Source organism: Oncorhynchus keta, chromosome 11 (genome assembly GCF_023373465.1).
Source record: "Oncorhynchus keta strain PuntledgeMale-10-30-2019 chromosome 11, Oket_V2, whole genome shotgun sequence".
Lineage (NCBI taxonomy): Eukaryota > Metazoa > Chordata > Actinopteri > Salmoniformes > Salmonidae > Oncorhynchus > Oncorhynchus keta.
Window position 1 is genome coordinate 31,934,718 of NC_068431.1, and position 9,877 is coordinate 31,944,594.

The window sequence follows — 9,877 nt, forward strand, 5'->3', positions numbered from 1 at the left end:
GCCACTGCTCCAAAACCGCCATAAAAAAAGCCAGACTACGGTTTGCAACTGCACATGGGGACGAAGATAGTTGGGAATGTGATGAAAGAAATTAAAGCTGAAATAAATCATTCTCTCTAATATTATTCTGACGTTTCACATTCTTAAAATGAAGTGGTGATCCTAACTGACCTAAGACAGGGAAGTTTTACTAGGATTAAATGTCAGGAATTGTGAAAATCTTAAATGTTTAAATGTATTTGGCTAAGGTGTATGTAAACTTCCGACTTCAACTATAGTTAACCAATTTTACTTTGCAGGTGCCTTTTAATTTAAACACCAGTGGTGCCATTAGTGCTTTCTAACTGCACTGAACCAAGACAGTGGCTTGGGAGCAACGAGGTAAGGGGGTGCAAAATGCAATCTGATGATTATTATATACTATACACTGAGAATACAAAACGTTAAGAATTCCTGCCTTTTCCATGATGTAGACTGACCAGATGAATCCATGTGAAAGCTATGATCCCTTATTGATGTCAGTTGTTCAAACCACTTCAATCAGTGTAGATGAAGGGGGAGGAGACAGGTTAAAGAAGGATTTTTAGAGGGTAGAGAGGGGGGTTGAGGGGGGTTGGGGGGTGTTGCTGATGAGTCCTCACCAAACCATAGTCCCTGGATATTGGCTCTGTGTAAAACCTAGGCAGTAGCAGCAGCTCTCCAATTGTGTTATCATTTCACCCACTCAGCCTTTGCTTTTCCAAACCACCCTTCCTGTTGAAATGTAATCAGTGTCGCCCTCAGTGACTTTAAAAAAGTCAGTTTATTGCTTTAAAAGGAAAGTTAACAGTTTGCAGATTCATGCACGTGTTGAATCTGCTGACTTGAGTTTTTGTCACTTTTCCTCTTTCCTTCCTGCAATAAAGTTTTACATGGATCTCTGCCATGTGGTTATAGTTTGAGGCCTTAAATGTGGTTAAATATTTACCACGTTTGGTTGAAATATGACTGATTTAACGCTCAAAGGCAGACATTTCACCCCTTTATGACAAATCTAGCCCAACAATTCAAAGTTATGATGCAGTCTGAAGCCTTGCGTAAGATGCATCATTGGCCCTGTGCCTGTCGTGACTTCCCACAAACAACTACAGTCCTCTATAGTCCTCCCTGATGGGTTGTAACTGATAATTGGGGCTGGCACTGATGGACTGATGACAAAGCCGTCCCTCCAAACCTCTGAGCTCTCTGGCAAATGATGGCTTCCCTCTAAGTAGTGCTGCGAGAACCCAGCATTTCCATAAAAATAGAGAAGCCAACTCCAGTCACACTGGAGCTGAATCTCATGTTCATGTCATTTGCTGAGATTGAAGTAACTCGTGCTTGATTTGTAGTCTTGCTGACTGTGGAGTCCCCTGTTAGGATAGCTTGTACACCTGCCAAACAGTGGAAGGAGAATACCAGGAGTGTTTAAGTGTGGTTTTATGTTGGGCCTACCCGTTGGCTTTGTGGCCAGAGCTTAACAGTAGTACATTCTGAAATGCCAACAGAGGACAGAAAATACCCAAATGTGAGCTGGTTTTCAATTACTCTAATGCTTTAGAAGCATCAGCATCTCTGATTGGCCTTGGCCGGTCCCATGGAAATAAATTTCATTATATTTTTTACATTTAAGACATTGCTCACCAAGTCAGCTCGTGGAATCGAACCAGCGACCTTTCAGATACTAGACCAATGCTCTTAACCGCTAGACTACCTGCTGCCCCTGAGTGCAAAAGTGTATGGGTGTTTGGGATAACCTGGTCTTCATTTAGGTTAGGGTGCCTTGTTTTGTGGTCTGAGGGGGAGGGCACACCATATTTGGGCGGTTGAGATTCAAGGTTTCCTCTGATTCAGTAGTGAAAAACCTTTTATTTCTCTTCTCCACTGAGTTCTTAGCCAGGAAGGAATACTTTGTCCTTTATTTGAATTGAACTTTGATCTCTAGGGGATTTTAATCAACATGTCAATTATAATGGGCAATACAACAACGCAACCTGGGTTAATTGTCACAGTGTTCATTTTGTCAGTCTTTTAAAAAATCGTAAGCCTAGTCACATTTTTGTCATTTGAATAATTATTTAGTCGAGTTACTGTCAAAATGACAAAAACAGTGGGCCAATTTAGTCAACTAAATGCCCTTTAATTTTAGTCACATCATATTTGTATTGGATCATTAACCCATAGTAAACATAAATCCCTGATTTCCATGTGCACAAACATACATAGCCTTGTCCTACCAACATATTTTTAATCATAACATCCTATTCTCTTCCCAAAAGTATAAATATGACAAATATACAGTACCAGTCAAAAGTTTGGACACACCTACTCATTCAAGGGTTTTTCTTTATTTGTACTATTTTCTACATGGCATAATAATAGTGAAGACATCAAAACTATTAAAAACACATACTGAATCATGTAGTGACCAAAAAAGTGTTAAACAAAACATATTTTAGATTTTTCAAAGTAGCCACACTTTGCCTTGATGACAGCTTTGCACACTCTTGGCATTATCTCAACCAGTTAGATATAGTGTAGTGGCAAGAAGAATTTAGTCAATAAATTGTTTGCCTTTTCTTTCTTTCTGTGCCACCAAATGTTTGCATATAGGCCACTGTTAATATTACCAGGGCCACGTTCAGTTGCAAAATGTTCTCAAACGTTGCATTCCATGAATAGAGCCAAGGTTATTTCATATTCAACATGTCAGAGAGGCATTTTTGTTCTACATAGTATATTTCTTTCTGAACGTTCCAAAACGTTGCGTTCTACTGAACACGCCCCAGGTTGTTAGCTAGGCCTATAGCTAGCTAATGAGGTAACATGACTGAACAAGATGTAACCTAAACAAGTGATTAACGGTCTGGTCCACAAGTAGCCTAGTTTTAGAACAGCCTGCGATATGCTTTTTTAATGTAAAATGCGGCCCACCAATGCACGATAGAAAGAAAAAAATGTAGCGCCCGTATTATGGGTCATATTTTCTGAACGGTAATCTCTCAAGCTGTTTTCTCTGAGGAAAAGTAGGAGACTTGACTTGTACATTGGCTACAGAACCTGGCTATGAAATTCAGTGGGGAAAATGGTAGGGTTGAGCGAGACTACAAATTCAAAGACAGACACATTTTCTATACTCAAGGTAGAGAAAAACATAACTAGACGGTTTTTACTATTAAACTTAATGTTGCTATTGTTTTTTTATTTCATAAAGCAGTTTGGGTTTCTTAACCAAGCAAAGGGTAGCTAACTAGAATGATGGTGGTAACTGGTTAGCTATGGGGAAGCAAGAGATTCGCATGTGTATAATCGGAGGCGGAGCTGGAGCAGAGCCTGTCTGCCTGTCTGCCCACACTGATGGAGGCTGTGTGTGCCCGGTGTAGTTTTTTCCAGTCCCCTTAGTAGTCAGATTTTAGTCACAAATAGTTTTTGTTTAGTTATAGTTTTTTCTGGGGCAATTTAGTCAGTGTTAAACAAAGAGTTTTGTTGACGAAATTAACACTGCTGTCCAAGTGGCACAACGTTGAATGTCATGGTGTTGTTCATGGTGGTGGAGGATTTCCACAGCACCTGCTATTTTTCTTATACTTGGCAACCCTCCAAATGAAAACCAGGGCTATTGACAGAGTGTGTTTTATGTTCTCTCTTTAAAATGCCTCGCTGCAGAATCCCTAGTCAGACAGTAGCCTACAGTCCAGTGTCTGTATTACCTTGTTAGCCCTGGCTAGAGGCTCCTATAGTTCTAGTGTGGGATACTAACTGATAGTAGCCATGTTGCCTCTCTCATGAGTTTGTTTTACATGAACAAGAGGTTGATAAATGAGACTCCCTTCTCCTCTTTTTTTATCTGCTATCCTTTCTTTTCATTTCCCTGGTTTCGGTTACACAGATGGTAGTTTTGTTTGCCAAGGTATCTTGTATGGTCAGTCCTTCATACTGCTGGGTTCTGAGAATATGAAATATACGTATTCATGTCACTGAGGGAGAGAGGGTAATGTATAACGTTTACATTATATCAGGTCACATGGCAGGCATTGATAAGGGGAGAGAGCCATGTATTACTGATGAAGGGGGTCGAGATCAGGTCAGTTAGAGTTAAGGGAGAAATAAAAGTTTATGGCCCGTATCACTAGTGTCCTGCCTAGCAGTAAAGACACCATGTTTGTTCAGATGTGTAGGAGGAGACTCGGCTTAGGAGGAAGGGTTAAATATCAGTGCTTGTGTGAACATGTTTTTTGTCTAATGCAGCTGTATTGATCCTCTGGGAAGAATAAACTTGGTTAAACCTTCATAATGTCCGATTAGTTTTTTACACTGAGAATTAGAATCTAACAATATGTCAGGCCAAATTTCCCATTTTTCCCCTCTCCTTGAAGTGTGCACTTGTTCACTCCCCCTCAACTACTGTAAAAGCATTGAGTTGGTTTGTAGATGGATTGTCTACCATACCGGCATTGTTATATCAATTTAATGCTCTTAAATCCTAGAGGGGGAGTGAACGAATACACACCACGGTTACAGTCTCCCTCCAGTGCTCTCAGCTGGGTGGTTTTCAGTCTCGTTACTCTGCTTTTGTCACTTTTTAAATCGACTCCATGGAATTGTCCCTGCAGAGTAACTTGTTTGTAACATTTCAATGAATGAGGTGTTTTATTTTGTAGGTCACTAGGAAGGGACTGTGAATAATGGAGCCTGTTTCTGCCATGTTGAGAGTCATTAGTTGTGGTGACGAGGCTGTGTAATCTTCTGAATTAATGTCCTCATGCGTCATCTTCAGAATGGGGCTGGAGCTGAGTCCGTCACAAAGTATGGACAGTGGCTTAAAGTACTTAAGTAGAAATACTTTGTACTTTGGGGTATCTGTACTATACTATTTATATTTCTGACAACTTTTACTTCACTACATTCCCAAAGAAAATAATGTACTTTTTACTCCTTACATTTTCCTTGACACCCACAAGTACTCGTTACATTTTGAATGCTTAGCAGGGCAGGAAAATGGTCCGATTCACACACATATCAAGAGAATACGTGGTCATCTCTATTGCCTCTGATCTGGCGGGCTCACTAAACATAAATGCATAATTTGTCAATTATGTCTGAATGTTGGAGTGTGCACCAGGCTATCCATACATTTAAAAACCTGAAAATGATGCCGTCTGCTTTGCTTAATATAAGGACTTTGACATGATTTATATTTTAACTTCTACTTTTGATACTTAAGTATATTTAGAACCAAATACTTTTAGACTTTTACTCAAGTAGTATTTTACTTGGTAACTTTTACTTTTACTTGAGTAACTTTCTATTAAGGTATATATACTTTTACTCAAGTATGACATTGAGTATTTTTTCCACCACTGAGTATGGACTAAGTGCCTGGTATGGCCAGGAGTTGTTGTCTGGCATGCGAGTTTAGGTATACTTTACAGCTACAGTATTTGTAGGAGTATATGCAATATTTGGAGAAACCCGGCTAGCTTTATGAGATTACTGTCCACCACTTTTAAATCCAATAGATGTTTAACATGCTCCCTCTTCCAGACACCGGGGGTGTATTTAGTGATGTAAAACATTGTGGATGTTTCAGGTAAAAATAGAATGAACAGACCTGACACAATTCCATATTCTATCTGACGGACAATCATATTTGCTCTACACCATACATTTATTCCTATCTGAATGTTCTGTAACGTAACATCATCCTGAACAAGCCCCAAGATTTAATGACGCATGGACTAGTACAGTGAAATGCCTTTCTTGCAAACTCTAACCCCAACAATGCAGTAATCTATATCAATCTAATAATACAAATAACAAGGTAGAAACAAAAACACACAATATATACAAACAAGAAATAAGAAGAACACGATAATGTAAGTAAGCATACTATATACAAGGTCAGTTACAATACCATATTTACAATGTGCAGGGATACTGGATCGATAGAGGTAGAAATGTGGTGACTCGGCATTGTAAGGTGACTCGGCATCAGGATATATGATAAACAGAGTAGCAGCAGCGTGTATGATGATTGTTTGTGGGGGTGTGTGTGTGTAGAGTCAGTATAAATGTATGTGTGTGTGTGAGCAAATAATGGATTGAGTGTTTGTATGTGTGTTGGAGTGTCAGTGTGCATAGTGTGTAGGGCTCTGTGAGTGTGAATGGAGACAGTGCAAAAATAAGAATAAAATACAAAAGTCAACATGATTGTCCGTTTAGCCATTTTGTTTGCTATTTAGTTAACTATTTAGCAGTCTTATGGCATGGGGATAGAAGCTGTTCAGGAGCCTGTTGGTGTCAGACTAAATGCACTGGTAGCGCTTGCTATACGGAAGCAGAGAGAATAGTCCATGGCTTGGGTGGTTGGAGTCTTTAACTATTTTCTGGTCCATCCTTTCACACCGCCTGATATAGAGGTCCAGGATGGCAGGGAGCTCAGATCCAGTGATGTGCTGGGCTGTCCTGACCACCCTCTGTAGCGATCAAGGTAGTGCTCGAGGCAGTGCTATTGCCATACCAAGCAGTGATGAAGCCAGTCAATATGCTCTTAATTGTACAGCTGTAGAACATCTTGAGGATTTGAGGGTCCATGCCAAACCTTTTCAACCTCCGGAGGGGGAAGAGGTGCTGTCGACACCGAGGAACTTGAAGCTCTCGACCTGCTCCACTACAGCCCCGTCGATGTGGCTGGGGGTGTCCTTGCCCCCTCCCGTTTCCTGTAGTCCACGATCAGCTCCTTGGTCTTAGTTACGTTAAGGGAGAGGTGGTTGTTCCGGCCCCACAATGCCAGGTTACTGACTTCCTTCCTGTAGGCTGTCTCATCGCCGCCGGTGATCAGGCCTACCACCGTTGTGTCATCAGCAAACTTAATGATGGTGTTGGAGTCATGCATGACCACGCGGTAGTGGGTGAACCGGAAGTACAGGAGGGAACTAAGCACATATCCCTGTGGGGCCCTCGTGTTAAGGGTCAGCGCGGCGGGGGTGATGTTGCCTACCCTCACCACTTGGGGTGAAGTTAGCAGGATGTGTTAGGGCTCTTTGGAGGAGCTCAGGGATTGGTGAGATAAGGATGAGATGAGGTCAGTGGGAGCTTGTTTCACCTCATTCCTCAACCTGTTCTACTGATCGACCGTTTTCAGAGCTCCTTCCTCAGCTGTTGTGAACATGTGTGGAATTGACTCAAGCTGTTATCACTGGCAGACAAAGGCAGTATAAGTACGAACAGAATTCACATCATTTTTGGAAAACTTTGTTCGATCAAGTACTTACTAGAGACACAAGACATTCTCTCTCTTCTACAACACTGTGATGATTCAGAGAATCTTTCCATGTTTTTTTATTTCCTTGTTTGCATAAATCCACAGTCCAGGACACCTGTGTTTTTGTCCAGCTCTGCCTTTGTCTTTGACTCCTACTTGTTGTTTTTGTTACTGTGTCTGTAGCGGTCTAAGGCACTCCAACTCAGTGCTTGAGGCGTCAATATGGACACCCTGGTTCGAATCCAGTCTGTATCACAACCGGCCGTGATTGGGTGTCCCCTCAAGCGGCTCACAATTGGCTCAGCGTCGTCCGGGTTTGGCCGATGTAGGCCATCATTGTAAATAAGAATTTGTTCTTAACTGACTTGCCTAGTTAAATAAAGGTTACATTTTTTTTATTTTAAAAATGGTTTTATTGAATGTAATGGTTGGGTCAGGGCTGCTGTACACTTTAAATCAAATCAAATGGTATTTGTCATATGCTTTGTAAACAACAGGTGTAGACTAACAGTGAAATGCTTACTTACGGGCCCTTCCCAACAATGCAGAGAGAAACATAGAAAAATAATAGAAACATAATAAAACCAGGAATAAATACACAATGAGTAACGATAACTTGGCTATATTCACGGGGTACCAGTACCGAGTCAATGTGCAGGGGTACGAGGTAATTGAGATAGATACTGTATGTACGTATGGGAAGGGGTGAAGTGACTAGGCAACAGGATAAATAATAAGTAGATGGGTCAAAAGAGTTAGGGGGGGATCAATTCAGATAATCTGGGTAGCTATTTGGTTAACTATTTAGTAGTGTTATGGTTTGGGGGTAGAAGCTGTTCAGGGTCCTGTTGGTTCCAGACTTGGTGCATCAGCACCGCTTGTCATGCGGTAGCAGATAGAACAGTCTATGACTTAGTTGGCTGGTGTCTTTGACCATTTTTAGGGCCTTCCTCTGACACCGCCTGGTATGGAGGTCCTGGATGTCAGGGAGCTCAGCCACAGTGATGTACTGAGCCATGCGATTGGATGACAAGCAGTTACCATACAAAGCGCTGATGCAGCCAGTAAAGATGCTCTCAGTGGTGCACCTGCTACACCTCCTGTCACTACTGCCCCTGCCCAGCCTTCACTTACACCGTGCTCAGGAAGAACGAGAGCCTGCTGGTGAACACAGAGCAATAATAACGTATTCATATATTAATAGAACATACAGCCATAAACTACAAAGACATCATACAAAACCTATGCACGCAAGCACACTCACACACACACACACACACACACACAAACACACACACACCACCTCGTCGGATCATGCTCTATGTCTTGGGTAATGCATAGATCCTGAGCAAGACAAGATGCGGAATTCAACCTTTCAGGGTTACTCCCTCCCAGAAAGTGCTCACATGTTTATCTGTATAACAGTAGCACTGAGCAGACAGGGGATATTTTGGTCAGGTTTCATCTTTGATTTAGGGTTTCTACTTGCTACAAAACTATGTGGGCTACTAGCTACACCTTGAATAAGGACAACTCCAGTCCCTAGAGTGACAATGCTAAAATCAACCTGAGAAACAGAAAGCAGCAAGAGACTAAAGGGTCAATCATAGTCTTATATTCTTAGACTGATGTTCATGAGATAAAATAGATCCTTATTGGATCATTATTAGCAAGACACTGGCACTAGGGGTCTTTTTATGTCTCATTTAAACCTGTCCATTCCATATGACACCCAGGAGCCCAAAACCAAAAAGACCCCAAAATCCCATCAACCCTCAGCTGCCTCTGAATATATCCCTGAAAACAGAATACTGTATATCCATACCTCACAGTGAGGTTGACCACACTTCTCCCCCTCTCACCCACATAGAGCCAGAGCTGTCTGTGTTGTTTTAAGGACACTGCAGACCTTGTCATCGTCATTGTGACCCCGTCATGGGTCAGTTAGGGCAAATCAGGGCCAGACCAGGGGCAGGGCCACAGTCTCACTGTAGACCGCGTCATCACCCGCATCATTGGTCTACGTCTATCAAACAGAACTAGGTCACCCTAGTGGGCCACTGGGGGTTTCACATGGAGTGTACTGCCTGGACAGTCTACAGACCTTGAAAGCCCAGGCTCCCGGCTCCAGGACCGCAGACCAGCATGAGAGAGACCACTGTGTACTGAACTGTTACTCTGAAAAATATCCCTGACATGATGGAACTTATTTTTGCCAAATGTGTTTGGGGAATATAATACATTCTTCCTACCTTATTACATTGGTATGACAAATACTGACATTGTGGTTATTACATTTTTTATATATTTAATAACCGTAAGTTAAAAACAAATGAGTCATACATATATTAATCATGATGATGATAAGCATATCTGCAAACTTGCCTGAAGTTGAATTCTGTTTGTGACACACACACACAGAAAAGAAAAGCTGCACACTCTCATGGCTCCAACGCATTAGATTTAATAAGCTAGCTAAAATTCCTAAAATTCCTCCTCCTGTGTCAGTGTAAGCATATCCTGGTGGCTTACCTCAGTCATGCCATGGGACTGTCCCAGCAGGACAGCTTTACCAATCCCAAAACAGACACGTAG

General features: G+C 41.7%; 1 pseudogene; it reads left to right on the forward strand.

Annotated features, from left to right (window-relative positions):
• The window catches only part of LOC127906224 (zinc finger SWIM domain-containing protein 7-like), a 47,441-nt pseudogene extending 37,564 nt beyond the window's left edge, over positions 1-9,877 (forward strand).